Source organism: Candoia aspera, chromosome 2 (genome assembly GCF_035149785.1).
Source record: "Candoia aspera isolate rCanAsp1 chromosome 2, rCanAsp1.hap2, whole genome shotgun sequence".
Taxonomy (NCBI): Eukaryota; Metazoa; Chordata; class Lepidosauria; order Squamata; family Boidae; genus Candoia; species Candoia aspera.
In genome coordinates this window covers 105,975,092-105,997,624 of record NC_086154.1, presented here as the reverse complement: position 1 = coordinate 105,997,624, position 22,533 = coordinate 105,975,092, and the positions used below count along the sequence as shown (strand labels likewise).

Below are 22,533 nucleotides of genomic sequence, written 5' to 3'. Positions count from 1 at the left end.
TTTTCTCCCAAAGCAAGCAGAGCAAGAAATCCCACTACTTTCTCAAGGTATCTCATTCCATACATTTTTACAACTTGGAAAAAAAATTCATTTAACTAGTAACTTCCGGTAATTTGAATTCACTCATTCTTGTTCTATCTGCCTCGCAAACTGTTATTTGCTTTCAACTATTATCACAGTAGCCTTTTCAATACTGAGCCTGTGGATACATAACAATTTAGTCCTTCCCCTAAGCCACAGGCACTTAATCCCCATTCTATTCCTGATTTGTTCTAAGCTTACTAGCACTTTTGGGCCAGCCCTTCTATTTCCCTTACTTTTGAAATATTAGCAAATATGATAGGTCCAGCATTACATCAAAACCTATATTCATTTTTTCTACATCCTCCTCTTTGTACTTTTGGTTCAGCTAATACACACAATTGGGGGTTAGAGTGTCTGTTGGAGCCTGTGAATTAGTTTTGTTAAAATATTTGTATTGTATCTGTAATATTGATTTTTTAATTTAAATCTCAGCTGCTGATTGTCTTTTCATTTTGAATTTTTGGTTGCTTTTTTTGGTAAGTTTTTAAAAATGTCAGTTTCCCAAAGTCATTTGTTTGGGATAGGTGGCCATATAAATTGAATGAATTTATATGGCCACTTTCTAATCTTATTTTGCAAGACCTGAAACTGCCAAAGGAAGACAGCAAGCTGGTAGCCTGCTTCCTTTCTGCCAGATTACAATAGAGTTGTCTCTCACTTTAAAGCCCAAAATGTGATTGTGAATTTAGTAATACGACTTTTGTGGACCTCCCTGCAGTTGTCATTCATGTTCTCATTTGGAAAGTTCTGCCTGAGGCTCAGAGCACATCTGTGATAAGTCTTTGTACATCTCAAGCCTCTTTTTAGGTGAACAGTTTATAGTGTGCTTGGATCTTTCAGTTCAGAGTTCCAACTGAGATGTAATGAATGAAAACAGAATAGCACTATTAGCTTACATTTCTGCTTGTAGTGTTTCCATCGCATTCCTGCTTCATATTCACACTGTGAAACAAAGAAATACACAACACTGTACTTGCATCTTCACCCATATATTAATTCCATTTTTTTCTAATTTAATTTTGTTTGTTTCCCTTTCTAGAGCATCATACTCTCATGTTCAATATTTTGCTTGTGCATTTTTTTAAAGCACACAAAGTAAAGGAGGGGATAACTGAAAATTGCTCATGTCAGATACTGGCCTTCATTTACAGAAGTAGCTTGCCACTTCCTTTTTTTAAAAATTTCTCACTCACTCACAGTCATAGTATGTCCTGGGGGACAGTGTCACATTCAAGAACTCCACTTAGCTTTTCCAGTTGTGCCACTTATCTGGACAAAGAGGAAGATTCAACTCACCTGTTGGTTGCTACATGGATACATCCATGCAGCTTATTTGGCAAAATACAGAAGTAGTTTCCAGTGCCTTATTCTGAGATTTTTTTAAACTTCCCAGTCTACCAACAGTCCCAGGATTTTCTGATAGCCTCCCATCTAATGCATTTTCAACTCTGATTAGCTTTTCTGAGAGCCCGTTAAGATTGGCCAAGTGCTGTCACTGGGTGTAATGAATGCCCAGTAAAAGTAATAACATTTTGCAAATATATATGTGGCTCCAACAGATCCCAGGAACATCATCAGAGCTCTCTGTCCAGAAGAGTGCAGTGCTAGGAACAGATAAGATGCTGCACAGAACCCTAAACTGCCAGGCCTCTGGCAGAGGACCCGAGGTTGAGAAAGACACCCTTAGGGGTGAGAAGGGAATTTTTTATACTGTATATATATTGAAAAGACAAGGAATGTATTTCCTTACCATCATTAAGTGGGTGTCTTTTTATATCAGGATTGGTATTATTACTTTTGCATACTTCTAGTCAGATAATCTGAATCTGAATACAAATTATTATTCTGGTTCTCTTCTCACACTAAATAATGCCAGGTTATCTAGTTTGCAAGCATCTTCAACAAGAGGGCCCTGGGGAAAGAAGTATCTCTTTAGATGTCTGAAGTATGCTTACCTAAAAATAATCCCACTGTGTTCCTGTAGGCTGAATTAAATATACACAAGTTATAAAATCCTTGATAGAAGGTACCAGCACGCACCAATCACTTTCATATGTTGAAGCATATGGTATTTCCTGGCACAACCTCTTCTAGTACAAAGTACTAGAGTTAGTCCCTGAAAAATTATGCAGGAAGCACACTGTGGGCATTATGCTATTTGTCTTTTATTATGAAGGAGGCTTTCTATGACCTGAAGAACCTGCCACTGCTGTTTTGCTAGAGAGAGTTTGTAGTTATACCTGTATGCTCTAGTAAGTGAACTACCCTTAAACCAAGGCTTGGAGATTAGCATACATATAAGTGCAACAATAATTTTGCAAATACTGTATTGCCCTTGACATGCTTTACTTTGTCTCTCTTCCTCGTTCAGAGGCCTCTTCACGCAAGACATGGTTTCCACATACATAGAAAACTGGAAAGCAAAAGTGCACCTTCAGTTTCATTAAAATGGGCTTGAACTATCATTACACAAAAGAATTATTCTTTCTGCAAGGTCTGGGACCTACTCAGAAATGTGATTCAAATCTCATGAAATCATAGAAGTCAAGAGTAAGAAATCTAATATTTATTCCATTGAAGCATACTACCTAAGAAGAATGAGCTAACTATTGCTTGCAGGGCTTGAAAATCCAGCATCTTAAGCTATAATACATGCCCCATTCCTCAGGAGGGGGCAAATGGTATGCAATGATATCTACCATGTGGAAAGAGCTACATGAGGGTGCCCCAAAAGAGTATTCTCTCTCCAGTGGTCTTTTTCAGTAACATTTTACAGCTTTGGAAATACAAGTTATGCTCTGGCAATCAAAATATTTGGGCAAATTATGGATGATGAATATATCCATATGACCTGCATCCCTCTAGGACATTCCACCTTTGTACACTAAGTATATGTTTCAAAGCCCCAAAGATCGTGCAATCAAGATCTTGAAGTGCAGGGAGGGAACAAAGAAGTAACTGTAATAGATGTTCAAGATTTTTCTTTCCTTCCTCACCCACAAGATTTAAAACAAAGATACTAGGGTTTTTTTACACCAGAGGAGATCTGAGTAATTGATTCAGAAACTCTCCAGATGAATTGGAAAAGGTTTTTGAGACACGTATCTTAGGAACTATTGAAGGTGTTCCTCTCTGTACAAGTGACTGAAAGTGGCTGCAGAACGTATCCATAGGACAGTACAGTTATACCTCTTTCCATAACTTCAGTTAGCACATTCTTGGAAATCCCAGATCCCCTTGTTCCTGGACATTCACCTCAGAAAGCAGAGCATTTTGTATTTCTTCGCACCATATGATGCTGTACAGTACACTGTATGCCCTCTTCTCAACTCTGCATTTGCAATGCAAATTATTGCAGCTCCCATATTTTTGTGTAGTCCATGCAACTATCAAGGACTAACACAACTACCACCACCACCACCATCACTACCATACCCAATCTTAGGAAGCAGATTTTGAGGTGGAAAGAGAAAGAAGGTGAATTGGCTGATAAGAATTCTGCCCCTGTAATCAACTAGCCTACAACAGGCCTTATTACTTCCTCAAGCATTAGATTTCACTGTAAAGTTTCCTCAGGAAAAAATTAGTTCTATAAAGGTAGTATATGTTCTACATTGTTTGAGAATATATAACTGGCACAGAAATTGTGGCATATTAAGCTGATCCCCATACAAACAAAAAGGGATGTTGAATGTACTCTTATAACTATCTAATGCCCTACACCATGATATTACAGGAGGATGAAGCTTAATCAGACAATACTCAGCTCAACAGAAATTTAGGGTTCCTTGCATGAAACATTATTTGCCTTCTTCCTCCCCCAAAACCACATTCAAAAGAGAAAAAGGGAACAGTACTGGCTCTATTTCATGAAGCCCCCAAAGAAAGGGCAAAACCGCAGCAACGCTGCTACATTTAGCACAGCTCAGTGGTGAAAAAAGCTGAAACATAATTTAAAAGCCAAGACATATAGAAGTCCAGGGCTTATGTTCAACAAGAACTAGAAAAGCCAGGCACCCATACTGTTGCTTTCTCAAGCCAGATGGCTCACTACAGTAATAAGTAATAAAAGGGAGGGAGAGAGGCATGGTGGGGGAATTACAGTTAAGATTTGTCCCTCCTTTTCAGAATACAACATATTGGGCAGAGTCGGGGAAAGCTGAGAAAGAAAAAAAAAGCAGAAATTAGCACACTCTATTGGCCAAATATTTACAAAGAGATAGCTGTAAGGCACAAAGCCCTTTTCTTCCTTCAAGAAGAAATCTGGTCAAGACATGGAAAACTGCATTCTCCACACCTTGTCTCTGGATAAAGAGTCCCAAGCATGAGGCTCACAAGCCTTTCTGCTGGTGCAATTAAAGCGTAAGATCCTCTACATACGCTCAGCCCAAACACCCCTCACCCTGAATGGGAAAGAAATCTAGAACCTTCCCTCCCCCCACAGCAATTGCCTTGTCATAAAACAGCCCACAAAACACAAGGATTTCTTCCCTTGCTCCAACCCAGCCCACCCTTCCTGCCCACCCCTCCTTTCCCTTGCACAAAGCCAGAATGGCAGAGCAACCTGAAGCCAGAGAGAGGAGGAAAAGGCTAGCCGAAACTATCTGCAGCAGATTGCAAGGGGGGAGCAGCAAAAGTTTGAATTTTATTTCAAAGAACAAAGGCAGTTTTGAGGAGACTTACCCAAGCAGCTGAAACTCTCTATTCTCCTGACTATGTTACTACCGAAGACCCGCCCCTTGCAGGGTCACATGGTTCAGAATGCTAGTCAATGATCAAAGGAGCATTGTCATTCTGTGAATAATGAGCATCCCACAGTGCAAAAGAGGTAGGCAGGAGCTGGGAGAGGGGATAATTACTGACCAGGGGTGCAAATGGCAAGGCAGCACTAGTTAAAGGGCAAGCGGGGGGGGGGGGGGAGGCGGGGAGAGAGAGGAGGTTTAGGCTGTTCAGAAAGAAATGGCTGTACAGTGTAAGTTGTTCCAAATGCATCAGGGTAAGAGGTTGTTAGAACCGGACATGGAACAACTGATTGGTTCAAAACTGGGAACGGAGTAGGACAAGGCTGTATTTTTCACCCTGTTTATTTAACTTATATGCAGAGTACTTCATGAGAAATGCTGGGCTGGATGAATCACAAGCTGGAATTAAGATTGCCAGGAGAAATATCAACAACCTCAGATATGCGGATGATACCACCCTAATGGCAGAAAGTGAAGAGGAACTAAAGAGCCTCTTGAGGAGGGTGAAAGAAGAGAGTGCAAAAGCTGGCTTGAAACTCAACATTAAAAAAACTAAGATCATGGCATCTGGTCCCATCACTTCCTGGCAAACAGAAGGGGAAGAAGTAGAAGCAGTGACAGATTTTATTTTCTTGGGCTCTAAGATCACTGCAGATGGTGACTGCAGCCATGAAATTAAAAGACACTTGCTCCTTGGGAGGAAAGCTCTGGCAAACCTAGACAGCATATTTAAAAGCAGAGACATCACTTTGCCGGCAAAGGTCCATATAATCAAAGCTATGGTTTTCCCAGTAGTGATGTATGGCTGTGAGAGTTGGACCATAAGTAAGGCTGAGCACTGATGCTTTCTAACCGTGGTGCTGGAGAAGCCTCTTGAGAGTCCACTGGACTGCAAGGAGGTCAAATCAGTCAATCCTACCGGACATCAACACTGACTGCTCATTGGAAGGACAGATACTGAAGCTGAAGCTCAAATACTTTGGCCACCTAATGTGAAAAGAGGACTCAGTGGAAAAGACCCTGATGCTAGGAAAGACTGAAGGCAAAACAAGAAGGGGACGGCAGAGGATGAGATGGTTAGATAGCATCACCAATGCAATGAACATGAATTTGAGCAAACTCCAGGAGACAGTGGAGGACAGGAAGGCCTGGCGCGCTATAGTCCATGGAGTCCCAAAGGGTCGGACATGACTTAACGACTGAACAACAACAACAAGAGGTTGCTGCCATTAAAAGATTTCCAGGGCTGCCTCAGAAACCCTATCCTGATTTCAGACACTTTTACAGAAACTATAAAACTCTATGCAATCCTACACACATTTTAAGAAACTCATTGGGGCTTGCCTGTGAGTAAACATGCTCAATATCAGAAAGCCGTACTTCAGGAGTCTGAGTGATCATTCAAAGCAGAACACTTGTAAAGACAAACAGCAAGTGTGTGTGTCTTGCTAACAGAAGGGACAGGAATGAAGAGACACCAGTGAGTGATAAAAATTGGTAGGAGTTGGGTTTGATCAAGGAACCCCAGATTAAAAAAAAAAGTTTGCTGGCTATTGATTTGGAGCAAATCATACTCTGATAATGACATTACCTAATCCCGTAATGTAACATCTGCAAGCAAACAGCCAAGCTCAGAGAGCACCAATAGCTCCATAGTTCAACCCTGAGCTACAGATACTCTCTTCTACTGAAAATATTCTCTATTTACATTTACTTTACAAAGTGGCTTGTTGTAATGTTAGATTCAGCTCAGAGCTACTCACTGTCATACACCGTAAATGCACTCGTGACACTCTTTGCTCTTGCACATAAAATATGGGTGATTAAAAAAAACAACCCTCACTCATAAATTTCTACTGTGCATAGCCATGTATACAAATCCCTCAATATACTAAGCAGTGAGCAAAACAAGTGTAAAACAACAGAGGCAAACTGAACAATTTGGGGGGCAACTAGGCTAGCAGACAGGCTGGCATTCAGGAAAGTGAATAGTGATGTACAAGCACTGCCTCCAATGGCCTGTGAACAGGTTTCCCTTTGTGTCAACAAACCACCATCTAAAATATCTCTGGAGAGCCCCCCAACCCTCCAGACCAGATTTTGAGTAGATGCAGGAAATGAGCCACCTGCTTTGGACTGCACTATGACTGGCAAATACAGGTCCAGCCAGTTGTCGCTGGGACCACAGGAATGCACTTCTAGCACTACCCTCCACAGAGTTCTGTGTCCCGGAACTGCCTGATATAACTGGGATTAGGCATGATGAGTTCCACATAAGATCAGGCAGATCTTATTAGTTCACAGGGAAACTCTTGAAGTCAATGTAACTGCTTTTCTAGCTACTGTATTCAGCATAATGTTGCAAGCATACTGAATATGAAGAAAAGAGCATGTAAATATGTATATTTTGAGGAAGGAGTACTAAAATTGTACAATTTGTTTTAGATATCTTAAACTGATATAAACGCAGAATGAACTGTATTTAAGCCAGGGAAACTGAAATAATAATTCATTAGGAGGAAACATAGAAATTAGTACTGTAAGTGAGCTTTAAACAAAATGGCTGCTGCTGGTAGAGGGTAAGTAGGTTATTTAGTGGTTCTGAGACAAATTTAGGTCCCCTATATATTATTTCAATTTAGCTGCTCACAGTCACAATTATCAAAACGATATCTCAAAGTTCCTTTTGGATTAAGCTAAATAAATCCCAAATGGGAATAATTGTTTAATGTTACCAGTCTATTGCACAGGCTAAAGAAGGGAAGCGAGTAACATTCTGTTGGCAGGCTTGCACAGCTGAAGTTTCTTATTTTGTAAGTTTGCAGTTCATATGAGGCAGGCTGGTCCCTTTCATATCAGGTGTGATGGATTTTTTCCCTTAGGTAAGATCCCCTTTATTTTCCAGAGTCATACGGGAGATAAAATTCAACAGCTGAAACTTCTCCTAACAGTGCCTGTCCACACTTCAAGGCTGTCAAAGAACAGAACTCTGACAACCAAAAATGGCAACCCATTTATCCACTAGACACTACATTATTTGGACATCGGCTTTGGAGGAATATAGTACCAAGCAACAGGTGGAGAATCAGCTATTCTGGCATTTTAAGAAATTTAAAAGGAATGTGACCAAACCATCTTCTTAAGGGAATTGTGGGCACAAAACAATAGGGTTTGAAAATATTTCACTTTCCTAGTATTCAGTTCTTTCACAACTTAATAAGATGGCAACAAAGAATATGTAAATAAAGAAGATCCACCAGCTATAAACTGAGGGAACGGCTGTAATTAGTCAAACAGTGTTTCAGCTTCAGCTTAATTGAGGGATCAAATAGTATTTGGGTTTTTAGAGTAAGGAGAGAACCAAGAGGGTTAACTGATAAATAAGTCAAAGGCCATTAGGCCAAACTATGAATGCCATTACTCAGCTTAAACAGGAAATGACCTGCATTTTGATCTATCATGGTATGCCATGGGTTGAGATGTCCCAGAAACAGCACAGCAGGCAGTTAACATTGGGGTTACATTTAGAGATAGTTGCAAAGATAGCAGGGAGCTTCAAGGAATGAACAAAAGGGTTTCTAAACCAGCTGTTGTTGTTTACCTTCACTTATCAAGTCTATAAAGCAAATCAGGGCAGTAGGTCAATAGTAGAGCACATGCTTTGAATTCAAGGTTGCTAGGTTCAATATTTCTCTCACATCTAAACGAAAAGAATCCAGGTAAGAGAGCTGGGATAAACTTCTCTTTCCCTTGCACACCAGAGAACTGCTGTCAGTCAAACGGACCAATCAATATTAGATACTTTGGATGGATTAATATATCACACTAAGCCATAAGTCCTGTTCAGACAGTATTTGCATGAAGAACTGAACCTGTCATCAGCAATGAGCAGCACCTCGCTTCTCCAAGTTGTACTGGAGATATCCCTGAATAGCTGGTCTTCTTGGGTACGGCATGATGTCTGCAAGAGACAACTCCTGGTAGTACAAAACTCCACTTCACACAGAACCATTTGCATTATATGTGTAGAAACCGGTTCTTCAGTGGCATCTCCAGCAAAACTTGGGAGTGAGGTGGGGGGAAGTTGCTTATTCCTGTTTGCATATGCAATTTTAAAATGCATTGGGCTTGTTTTTTGGCTTAGTGTAATGTTTGAACGTAGCCAAGTTTGGCATACACTAACCATTATTAATAAAACAATAACTTAGTGCTTTATTGACTTGACATTTGCACCTAATTTTCTTTGTGCCTCAAAATGCTGCTCTACAGATCAATCACAGAAACATAATGCTTTACAGACCATTAAAATACTACTTATATTAAAATATTTGTAAAACGTTTTACAAAGCAGCATGCAAAATCCAAGCAACAAAAGGCTCCCACTCTTTCCCCCACCCCACAAAATCTCCTCACAACTCAAATGACACAATTTGGAGATTCAGATGTAAGACATGTATCTCCTGCCAGTTTAGCCCAAAGAAATGAATTCACTCAAATTACAGACATGACGTATTTCCCCTGACCCTGGAACCAGAGTATGTGCCACCTTGCCCCTGAGCCCTCTAGCTCCCATTCACCATCATCCTTTCAGCCGTTTTAAAATATTCTATCAACCTTTTCTTTTTGTGGTGATAGTAATCCCTCAGGTGATATGTCTTCCTTATCAGATTATTTATTTATTTAATTTTTATCCCGCCTTTATTATTTTTATAAATAACTCAAGGTGGCGAACATACCTAATACTCTTTCTTCCTCCTATTTTCCCCACAACAACAACCCTATGAGGTGGGTTGGGCTGAGAGAGAGGGACTGGCCCAAGGTCACCCAGCCGGCTTTCATGCCCAAGGCGCGACTAGAACTCTCGGTCTCCTGGTTTCTAGCCCAGCGCCTTAACCACGAGACCTCTCTTTGTATCTTAAGCTTCAAGAAGTTAAATGAGATCTTTCCAAGAGGAATAGAATTCCACTAGTCCAAAAACTCTGAGAGTTTTTTTCCATTTATAGCCTTCTGCTTTTTCACAGAATCTTTCAAGGAGGTTCCCTAATCCAAAGGATGTATTCATTCTTTCTCTAGTTGATGTTTTTTTAAAATATTTCTCATAAGATTTGCTGTTTGGAGGAGTTTTATTCCTCAGTGAGGTTTATACTTAAAAGATAGCATTAATAATGCTTCCTAGTAAGTTACTCTACTGCCCTCTTATTTCCCAGGTCCTCTTGGAATATTTTTCAAACATTGATGTAACTGTTCACCTTCTACTGTCCTTAGGTAAGAAGTGTGATTTTTAAATAACATTTTTAAAAAGGTTTCAGCAATTTTAAATTTGAGGAAAGAATTGTTGAACAAATTGCCTACCATCAATTTACTTGTTATATCATTTGGTTTCTTTTAAAAAATAATTGGAATTGGAAGGTGGAGTGCCCAAGAGTAATAACGGAATACTGTTGTCAAAACCAACATCAGTATCATTCATCTATATCTATCCCACCATTCTGCTTCTAGGAAACACAAAGTGTTTGTCAGTCGAAATAAGCAAAAACAACATAAAAAATACCACCGAGGAACAGTTGCGTAATGTTAGGTCATTTCCTGATTAGTGAATTATACGGTCCTCATTGCATCACCCAACCATCATTAAGTGATATAAACTGTGTCCTCATCCAACAATGGGTAGCTGATGCTAGGAGATCCTATAGGAGATCCTTCTTTAGTAGGGAAATGATCTTAGAAATTAAACTTAATGCAAATCTCACTTGTATGGCACCATTCATCTTTGTCCATCCTATGACTATGTTAGCTGGTAATTCTGGGATATGCTTTCCCAATGCTGTTAGAGATTACTTGATTGGCGAAGACAGACTCCTTGATTTTCAGAGAAGGATCTTCTTTGTGTATGATTTATTTATTTCAAAATGTGATCAGATAGCCCTGTTGTCTTTAGTGGCCTTTATGGTATCGTTGTTTTCAGATTTGTGTCCTTTGAGCTGATATTCCAAACTTTGTAAAGAGAGAAAATTCACTGATGAAATTGTAAAGTCAGTAAGATACTGGTTCCCAAGAGCAATGCTTCTTCTTATCTCATCTTTCTACCATCTTTAACCTGGAAAAATGAATGGTATTCTACATTAAATCTACAAATTTGCCTCCAGAATAACACATGCCAAAATTTAAACTAATTTATTATGGTAATTTGTGGATAAATCTGTAAACAGGATTAGGTGTATGATTTGTAACTGCTCTCCTCTCATACTTTCTAGATAGATATACAAACAGGCCCAAATCCTGACCGTCTTTTGCTATTCATCTTCGATTCTCACAGGTTACCTTTTTGTTTTCTTTTGACAGCTGTCTTTTTTTAGTTTTAGTTTTAAATGACTTTAGAAAAACTTTAAAATTGTTCAGTGAGGGGAATCATATGACTCTGTCATTGATTAAGGACTCATAAATCAATGTTGATTTTAAAAAGGAGGGAAGAAGCTTCATGACTAGATAGCAAGGCCGGCCAATCAATGTTGTACAATCCAAATAGGGATGCAAATTTATTTTGGCAAAAAGACTGTGGGCATAAACAGCCCTGAAGTTTTCATCCTAAATGAAGGCAGTGCTGTATCATGCCACAAAAACTGCATGGATATGGGCCTGTACTGTAACTCATTAAGGCCTGACTGGAAGACAACTTTACTATTTATGGAACCATAATAGACTTTTGTTACAAAACAGGAATCATTCAACAACCAGCACTTTCTAGGGACATTCTAAAACATTTTAAAACATTAAATATCTCTAAAGTGTTGTCTAGATTGCCATCCTGTAATTATTTTGTAATTTTTAAATTAATTTATTGTATCGTTATTTACTTTTTGTTTTTGTGTCAGGTGGCCTTAAAAAAAATCTTTTTCAAAAACCATAAAAACCAAACCCTGAAAAATAGCACTAAAACAAGCAAAGCCTGTGGTGCTCTAGAGAGTTACTCTAATTTCATTTCATGTACCAATGAAAAAAAATGTTTATTAAGGTAAAAGAATTGTGCATATTCCTTTCAGATTTCTATTCATGGAAATTTCAAGTGATAAAAGCTTGCATCAGCCATTTTGTGGACTGAGAAGCCTATGCCACATTTTCTTGGAATGTGCACTGGATCAACAATCATAACATATATATTCTATTTTACTGTGGGCTTTCACATTCTTTCCAGGCCTAGGTTCTTCCAGGGTACAGCTTCAGAAACTCAAAATATATCTTTTCCTTGATTTTCTCTCTCCCTCCCAATTCTTTAATATGTATGTATATTTGATATAGGGAAAAGTCCACAAAGAAGAAGAACTGCCAGAAGCAACAGTGGGTAAGGAATAACTTGGAGTTGACTTTTCAAAGAATGTGCTATTAAAATGTACTGAATAATTCTACCCTCTCTGCAATGAAGGGACCAGGCTTGGCATTTGCAAATCCTGAAGTAGTTTTATTGAAATCAGTTGTATGGAATTCTTTACATCAGAGGTGTGGAACCTGTGATCTTCCAGATGCTACTATAAAGTCATTTTATTCAAGTTTTTCTCACTTCTATGAAAGTAATATGTACTCTAGGTTCTCTTCATCCTCTACAGCAGAAGCCACTTCTTCCAGAAGATGCTGGACTGGATAACCAATTGTGATGCTTTGAAGTTCAGCAACATCTGAAGAGCTCTTGCTTTAAATGTTGTAGCAGCGACAGGGAAGCCCACTTCTTATCATTTCACCCTGTACCACTGCTGCATCATTTAAAGCTCAATGCTATGGATTCAACTATATGTTATCCTCATGCAGTTGAGAAGAAGGCTGATCATTTAGGAATTGTAATCCCAGCACATCTGGACAGTACTACATTCAGGGAGGCTGATCTAGAGTATCTGAAACTGGGAAGTATTTCTAATGCAAGCTGATACTACTTTGGTCCACAAGTACCATCATATCTTCCTCCTTCATACTCATCCATATGACCAGATTGACAGGGTTAGCTTGGGGATCCAGTAGCCACTGCATGGAGCAGCTTCCTGGGGTTCTTGACTAGCAAAGAAGAAACATACATCTGTGCCACTCTGGTCTTGCTCAGGGTTATCTGAGCCCTATTTTATGGGCAATGGGTAGTCACACACAAAACCAGGAACTAGTTCCTAGCCTGACAACTGTAGTAAGAGCAATATTCTTTCCATTCTCCACATTCTTTGTGTACTGTAAATTTGATAAAGCCTCAGGGATTCTCCACACATTAAATTATTCTGCAGATACCTATAAAACGGCTTTCCCTAACCTGTAGTAGTGGTCTTGTGTGTGTTGTATTTCAATTCCCATAATAACCAACCAACATTCTCATCAGGGTCTGGAGGCAGCATATGAGGGAAAGTTGATTTAAATTCATAGTATACATGTCATGGAAGCTGGAATATTATATATCTAATACTTATTTATTTAGCAGTTTGTTTATTTAGCAATAGCTACCTGTGCTCTCTTTCATGCACTGACGAGACTAAGAGTGGTTTAGCTTTTGCGAGAAATCTAGCACCTAGTAACTGTCTTTTACAGAGTCTGAATATTGGCCATCTACTCCAGTGTTACCTATGCTAGGCAATGGCAGTTTCAGATTCTCCTAGCCCTATCAAGAGGCATCAGGGAGTCAACTCACATTCCCTCAATTCTGATGCCCACTTTCTTATGCTTGGCTGTATATTACGTACCTATTAACTATTGTCTGAGACGAGAACAGATACTCCTCATGAAAGCCAGCATCAAATTCCAAACAAGTCAACAATGTAATTCCATTATACGTCTGTGGGACACAGCTAAGTTAAGTATGCTTCTGCAAAGGTTAAAGAAAAATTAAATATGTTTATGAACGAGGATACCCTCTCACCTCCAGAGGGCAGCTCAGTTCTTCCTTTCTGTTCCAATGGAGTGCCAAGTTTGCGAGCAACAGAGGACAGCCTGGTTTCCTGGAATACTGGGGAATGTTTGAAGGAATAAATGGAGGGGTATGAGGTGAGCAGTATCTGTATATACAGAGACTTCCTTAGTTTCAGAAGGTATACAGCATTTCTTTATTCTGTGACTGTCCAGCATCTTGAAAATCAGCACGTTAGCCTTTGAGAGAGAGGTTCTGTTTACTTGCTTCTAACCATGTTCTTTCTATTCACTTCAGACTGGAAAAGCCCCTTTCCTGTATTGGTAAGGTCTGGAATGCTCCCATTGGAATTTTGAATTAGGGATAGCAGAAGACTTAAAATATTATTCCTGTTCAAGGAGGCTGAAGAAAAGAAAGACACTATAGCTACGTGCTACATGTTCTGATTCTATATAGTTCTGATGCCAATGTCAAACTGGAAATACTGGAAGATGTATCTGATCCTTCCTCCTTTAATACAAAGCTGGCACAGGATTATCCTGAACAAGCAAATTGATCACTGTTAGCTCCAATGCCACAGAAATCTATGAAGTTCATGCTCCTTGTTAAAAAAAAACATAAATAAAACCCACAATCTAGTTTTTCTACTTTACACATCAATGACGAAAAAGTATAAACATTAAATTTGCTCAGTGTGGTTATACTTTCACTCACTATGAATTCTTACCGATTAGAATTGAGTGCTGTTGACAAGATTTTCAATGGTGTCATGCCGTTTAACATACAAAAGAGCGAAAGGGTTTCTTTTCATAAAATCCACGTGGATATGCCAGAATGACATCAAGTGTTACCAGTTATTTAATACATTAATTTCTACCAGAAGGAGCTGGCATGTTTTCTGTTCTTTCTAATTTAACAACAGAAAATTCAGTTTAAAAAATATGAGAGTTTCTGCATGCAAGACAAGGGCCTAACCACTGAGCTATAACACCAGGGCTCAAGCCCCCACTACTACGCTTGAAGAACCAAGCAGAACAAAGGAGAGCTCTACTAAACTCAGATCTTGTTTTCTGCACAATATATGAACAAATGGTCCCAGGCTTCTGTACCTTTGTTTGGGCCCCATGTGCTGCTGGTGTTGGAGAATCACATTATCTGACTGAATTTGGGGGAAATTAAACTTTCTTATACCAGTATACTTCTGTTTAATTGATTTTGGAACAGAGTTGCACATTTTGGGAGACTATATCAGGACAAAATGTAATAACTTTTGGCAGTTCCTTCCCCTTTTAGAACTTGAGAGCTAACTTAGAGCAGCAGCAACTACAGGAAGTATGAAACAGACAGCTCACTTTCAAGTATCACCTCAGCTACAAACCCCAAAGTCAACTTTATATAAACTACTCCTCTCTCAGCACCAGCTTCAATGTGGAGTTCATTATTAAGATGCACTATATACATGTTAAGTATGATTATTAATTTAACGACTGGACATGTTTCAGTCCAGCCAGCAGCTTGGGTCTGAGACAGGATCTGAGCTATGGAGAGAGGTAGAGGTCAGCAGTGCTCTACTTCTGGGGTTTTTAGTTGCACAGGAAGGATGTTGCTTCCTTCCTGATGCACTCTGGTTATAGCCAAAGGCAACATTCAGTTCCCAAAGCAAAGCTGCAAACTCTGGGCCTAATGCTTATAGTAGAGCAGCCAGATGGCTCTTATTTCCAAGGGAACCTTTTCTTGCAGCGTACTAAACCTGATTCCCAGGGCATCACAACACCACAGGGCCTAACAGACGTAGTCCTGACTCCACAACATTTACAGCTTCAAAGCGAACACAACACAGTTCTACAGGACTCCTTATGTTGACACCTTTGACCAGTAGCAGCTTTAGTGTGCAGTGAGACAATACTAGCCCCATTCAACACCTTCAAGTTTTAAATAGAAAAACACATTTTTATAAAATGATGAGCTAGCTTCAGTTTTGCTGGCCAATAGCAATTCTGTGGCTTGACAATGTTTTTCACCACTTCTCTAGCCACTTTAGGAGTCAGGTCAACAGAAAAAAATTCCTTCCTTCCTTACCCCTTCTAAAATCTCCACTTCAGCATATCAAGTGACTTCAGAATTCTGCCGCCTAGTTGCATAGCCAATAGTTCCAGTATAGCCCACTTGAGCCAGTTTGGTGAAGTGGTTGAGACACCTGGCTAGAAACCAGGAGACCGTGAGTTCTAGTCCTGCCTTAGGCATGAAGCCAGCTGGGTGATCTTGGGCCAGTCTCTCTCTCTCAGCCCTGGGAAGGAGGCAAGGGCAAACCATTTCTGAAAAACCTTGCAAAAAAAAAAAACTGCAGAGACTTACCCAGGCAGTCACCAGGGGTCAAAAATGTACTCGAAGGCACGCGCGCACACACACACACAACGTATAAGATTAGAGAACTATTTTATTCAATTAAGAAAAAAACTGTGCCACATTCCTGGCATCGACTCCATCTTAGAAATAATTAACAGTAATAATTAGAAATAATTAACAGTAATAATTAGAAATAATTAACAGTAATAATTAAAAAGTAATAATTAAAAAGTGGCCTTTGATCATTTGTGTGCCCATGTGATGAACCCTCAGTAGAAAAAACCCTTTAAGTTTTACTTTATGGTCTCCCACAAAATAGATCAATTAGAAACCTGTTTTCATGCTATACTTGTCTCTTCGCTGTGTGTGTGAGTATATGCAGACATGCGGGGGAGAGAGAGATCAGGATCTCCGCCTAAGAAGATGCTTAATCCTGTGAGACAGAGATCATTTAAATGCTTCAGATGATACTGTAATATCTGGATCCCCAAAGAGGTATCTATGGGTGCCAGTGTTCCCCATGATACTTCCACCAAGTTCTCTGTCCAATCATTTTTTAAAATATATATATTAATTAAAATTTATTAATAGAAAATCACGTGGTACAAAGCTGATCATCACCTCTGGTGTCCTTTTTATTTCCAGTCATGTCACTAGAAATACAAATATAATTGAGGCATCTTTCAAAAATAAAATAATAGAGCACCGCAGTCCAATGCTGTGTTTAAAAGTTGCCCAGGAAAAAGGACAAAGGTAATCAGCAGAGGGAAGAGGCATCCTGAGAGCCTGGAGAGGGTTGATGGAGAACAATCTTACCAGTTTGTTTTCTAAGAAAAGGGGTTTTATAGCTGACCATACCTATCATTGCTGCCATTTTGCTAAACTAGCTACAAAAAACACTCTTAAAATTCCAAATGTGCCCATCCACACAAGATGGTTGGGAATTCCAAATATTATACAGATCGGCTGCCAAAGATGAACCGGTTTCAGTCTGTGCAACTGACCAAAACAAGTAAACAGCACATGTAGCATGTGATGGCAAAATGGGTGGTGGAAAGATCAGCCAATCCAATATGACGGGCAGGTCTTCTTGGAAGCAAATATATAGTTCTTACTGTAAGCATTTAGCAACTGTTATAACCCATTGTAAGGATGGAAAACCCAGAAGCAATGGCTAATTGCAACTGGGTGCTCTACCCTTACACATCACTGAGAATGAAGGAAGGATGAGAGACAAAGGAGGGACAGGGGGCGAGAAGGAAACACAAGCCTGCAAGGAAACAACTAGCAACAATCCCACTTGATGCAGAAAGCCCAAGAAGCCATCATCAAACGAACTGTCAGCACAGAGAAAAGCCATCAAGGATGCTGAGAGGAAGGGGTGGGACAGAGAGAAGGCGGGACGCTTAAAGAGGGAAGTGGGAGGAAGTAGAACCCATTTGTGGCTTTAATGAGTAAGATACAGATCTAATAAAGAACTACACATATCCCTTGTGGTTTATGTTGTGAGTTACTGGACTTAGATCATCAGATGGAGAATCTCACACCCATCACCACTTGTGGACCTTTTTGATGCCCTGGAGATTAAAATGGTAATCTGTTTTCTGGAAAGAACCAAAATGTTTTTGAAGGACCTTCGGAACATATCTTAAAATCCCAGACCAGCCAAGACATTATATTGTGGTCTAAAAACTACTCCCTACACTGTTTTACTTACCAAAGAAATGAAACAGAGACTCTGGACCTTCCATCAGAATGCTTAGAATCTCCTGGGCTACAAGCATTTGAATGAATGTTGAAAGGGCACAATTCAATAGGCTTGGGCATTGGGCTGGCTAACAGCTTCTGTCATTCTGATGCTGCTGATAAGAATGATGTCGCTAGCCCATCCTTATATGAATCAGATGCAGAATCCAGGCTATTGCTCAATGGGCAGATCATTTCTGTATATGTATGCAAGGAGGGGAGATTACCCCAATTCATTATCAAGCATATTTCTCAAATCTACACTACTACCATCCATCTATCTAAACAATTCTCTCAGTCTCAAGCTTTCTTTACGTGATGCAAAATACTGATCTGATCTCATACAGTACCAAGTCAGATGAATGAGATGGGACTTATTACATGCTTTATACATTTCCTTAAATCCATGTGCCCCCAGCTTAATAAGTTTATGGATTGCTGCTCTTGAAATAGTACATAAACAAGAAGACTAGTTTCTGAAAAAGGAACAAGGTGGTTTTGTAGAACTCAAGGGGCAGTTGCTAATCTCCATCAGTACTGTATGAGCCTTGATTCATTGTTATAATTAAACCAGAAGAAAACTCTTTCTTTCCAAATAATGTGTATTTTAACTAGTTATCTAGTGCATTTGAGGAATACTCTGTTGTTATCATCATCATCTAGAATACACACTGGCCTTGCAAGAGTTTCTCATGATGAAAAAGCATTGCAAAATTATCTCAATCATTATAGGGAGTTGTTTCCTCTGTAATGCAGCATGTAGCATTAACAGGATATGGAACTAATATAGGACACCAGCTTCTATAGCATATAAACTCCTCTCTACAATTCCTAATTTTCCTTGCCCATCCTTAAACTTCCTTTCACAATTTATCTCCACAGAGTCCACAGGAAAACACACTTAAGCACATACACTCCTTTTCTGATACTAAGTTCCAGTGACTTTGTGCAGGCTTAAAACACAAAGCTAGAATTCCATCTATACCACTGTATCCAGTTGTCCTGACAAAGTAGCTATAGCCTAATTACCATGTGACAAGTAACAAATAGGAAATCCATGATGCAACATGACATAAATGCATAGTGCACACCTAGGATAACCAGAGAAGCAGTGTTAAAAGTATCAGTAGGAAGCAAGATGGTACTACTACACAGGGCAGTAGTACCAGTGAACAGGAATGCTCCGTCACACGTAGAGGAGATAGGACCTGCTTTGCATCTTTGAAAACATGTAGATCAGAAGACAAAATTTTCAATCCTGCACTGCTTAAAAATTTTATGTGCATTTTTAGCATAAAAGAAATACAAATCGTCATGCACAGGTCCCACAACACTACCTCAATTTGGACTTATGCTGACATGGGCTGAAAACAACCCCATCCATCCATCTATCCATCCATCCATCCCTACTAGAAATGACATTGGACACTGAGCAGGGAGGGGGGCAGTGGAGGAGACAGTATGAGAGCAACTTAGGCTGTAGCTGGGAACAAGTTGCTAAGCCTGAGCAGTCACTGTAATATTAAAACTAGCCCATGGAACATCTGGACCTTAGTTTACTGCCTGAGTCACACAATTTTGCTGAACTCTGTGCATCAATATGGAAGACATAGAAGTGCATCAGAGAACAGCCTTTGGAATTTATCATTTCATGAAAGGCTTTAGCTCTAACAAGCCTGGGGCTTGGTAAAAAGGATAATCTTACATAAGTGGAAAGGAACTTATCCTCCTAATATTAAGTAATACATTTAGAATTTGAATCTGTTATCTATTTTTGAAAAGTCTCTATGACCTAAAAAGGAGAGAATGAAGCAATATGTTTATATACAGTATGATCTAGATTTAATGATAAGCTTAAGGACTGAATTAATTCCATATTGGTGCTGAATTGATATTATATGGATCTTTTTTTAAATTAGTTTTTTTTCCTTTTTGTTACATTTAGTATATTTCAATCACTATAATGTTGGCTGTCTTTTATTGTACAACCGCTACTTTATTTCTGTTGGTGCTACTGTTCATATTTCACTGTTTTTAAAAAACATAATTCAAATAATTAAAAAGGAGGTTTGTATCGGTGGATAGCTGCCTTAAAGAATGTGAATGTGATATCTTTGTATCTTAAAATCAGGCTAATGCAACAGAAATTTCTATTCTGTGTATACTGGATGCCTCAAAGAATGTTTAATACAGTTTGGATGCAGTTGACTTCTGCTGGAACACTGAATCGTGAGGTTTGGGCTCGTCTTACTCTTGGCACATTTTGGGCTGAAATCCACAGGATTGTTAACATGATTTTAGATTGATTACTGCTGGTTAAAGATGCATATGTTCTGCTTGGCTGTTTCCCCAGCATTTGGAATCTATTTAGACATCAAGAACTGTGAATCTTTCATACATAGGGGATGGCCAAGAGAATTATTAAACAATATTGGAAGAACAAATCTATTCCAGACATTCAGCAGTGGATTGCTGATAGGAGTGATCTGTCAATATTTGAATTAGGGTTGGAGGTTTTCAAGGAAGCATCAGAGAATAATACTTTCAAGCAATTTAATTAGTTTTTGGAGTTACTTTGTGCATGAGATAAATATCTAGGCATTATGCACCCCCTTTCTTTTCTTTCCTGTAGATTTCAATATTATGGGATTTTTTAATACTGGGATTGTTAAAAATCTGAATTGGTTTGATGCAATGAAAAAGAAAAGACTAGAAGTTGTAGCATTCTGTATCAACCTGTTTCTAAACAGTCATAGGAGACAGCCACAAGCACAAAACTACATTGGCTCTTAATCACCAGCAGCTGAACAGTTGTGAACGTTGTATTTCTTTTCACTAACAACAGTGAAAGAACACCTTAGCAGACCTGGATAATCTTTTTTGCTTCTCCTTTTCCCCACATACCCCAGTAAAAGCTGGTCTGAAAGTGGAGTTATTGCTCAGGATTTGCATAGTCATCCACTGTTATATTTGTAAACTGTTTTTGTTTTTGTTTTTTGTTTTGGTGGGAGAGGCAGTGTTGTACTTTTTTGGAAATCTGAAATCCCCAAGCAACAGAAAGATGAGAAAAATACATTATGGGAAGGGAACCACTTTCCACTCTCCTAAGAGCAATGGCTTGTGTTTTATCCTTATTAGTAACTCTTAATTCTTATTTATTCTATGCAGTTTATTTCCTTATTTATTCTATGCAATTTATTACTACACTTCCCATAATTTGGAAACAGCCTGCTGGGATACTTCACTGAATTGATTTATCCTTTCTGATCCCAGCTGAATTTTAGAAGTCATCAGCAAGTCCCCCAACTTGCATGCTCATAATCACATTCCTATCTTCAGACTTGGCAACCTCCTTCACTTTGGGATGGAATAATATCAATGTATTCTTGTGTGTGTCTCTGAGCTTTTATTTTCAAAAATGCAGATCCTGTCTCTTCACATGCAAATGACACTAAGCCATAAAAGCACAAAAGGAAAAGAAGATGATGGCACTTAGCAAAGCAATATAATTTTGAAGACAGTGGTATTTGAACTTTTTTTGTGTGAAGTGCCAAGAAAAACTGGTTTCTGCAAAAATGAACTCAAGACGAGTACTACATAAGGAAGCAATATAAACAATTTCTGCAGCAATAACACAATTGTTCTCAAGCTCTATCCCTTTTACAGTTAAAATCACAGACAATATTTCACAGCCCAGAGCACAAAAGAACTTTATAGAAAACCTAGGTTCGATCTGCACATTTTCAAAACTGTCAGGATTCGGAGGAATTTTTTTCCAGAACAAGAACTGTTTTTCAGAATGAGGGCAAGGGTCACATAAACATACATAAATAAATAAATAAATGAAGTAAACAAATAAAATAATCAGATGAGCAGGACCAGTCACAGGAATCTCTTCCATTTTGTAAGAAATCTCCCTCTCATGCAAATGCATAATTCACACTCAGTCTCCAAACACAGGCTCACTGTTTCACAGAAGAAGAAACTCCTACATAACTATAAGAAGATGAGGTTCTATTTCAATCATACATGCTGTAAAACAGGCTTCTGGGGGAGGTTTGGCAAACTGAGATGTCTCCAAGACAGTGGAGCAGACATCCACAGCAAAGACCAAGGAACAGTGAGTAGACCAGTCCCTTGGAACCTCTCTGGATAAGGGGAGGACGGGAGATCGCCTACATGTGCTCTGGATGGCTGCTTCCTGCAAGGAGAACCACAGCACAGCAGTTTTCCACAGGTCTGAGAGCCAGGAGACCACAGGATTAGCCATCTTGTTTGCGGCAGAGACTTTTAAAGGACACTAAGTTCGCAAACCTCACTTTCTAATCACTTTTGGAAATTGCTTATCAACTACTTATAAGCTATTAGAGACCTCTGGAATGACAAGTTTGAATACGCTGGGTGAGTCTGCCTTTAATCCTGAATGAAAGAAAACTTTAATTATAAACTTAATTAAAGAATCTGAAATAAACAGCAAAAAGCTACATAAGACTTTGATCTTAGAAAGTTATAAATGGACTAAAGGTCTAGATAAAATTGGAATATTGAAACTTGCACAATAAGATTTTGAAATTAATTATAAAGTGAAAACAGCTTCTCGTGGGAAATAGATCCTGTTTTGGTTTTTACAAGACACAATAGAAATAATTTCATGATTTCAAAAACTGGACACTAGAGGGGACTAAAGATTTTAGGTAGAGGAAAGATATACAGGCCTGCAAGATGGTTATGACAGTAAAAATA

General features: G+C 39.0%; 1 protein-coding gene across 4 annotated transcripts in view; it reads right to left on the bottom strand.

Annotated features, from left to right (window-relative positions):
• Nucleotides 1–22,533, bottom strand: part of SEPTIN9 (septin 9) — a 238,326-nt gene that overhangs the window by 47,254 nt on the left and 168,539 nt on the right. Inside the window, exon 1 of one of the 4 annotated variants that reach the window (XM_063292844.1) lies at nucleotides 4,768–4,862. The exons of the other annotated variants lie outside the window; for them this stretch is intronic. The gene's annotated coding sequence lies outside the window, so the exon portion shown is untranslated. Of the gene's footprint in view, nucleotides 1–4,767; nucleotides 4,863–22,533 lie in introns of those variants that run through there. 4 annotated transcript variants of the gene reach the window in all.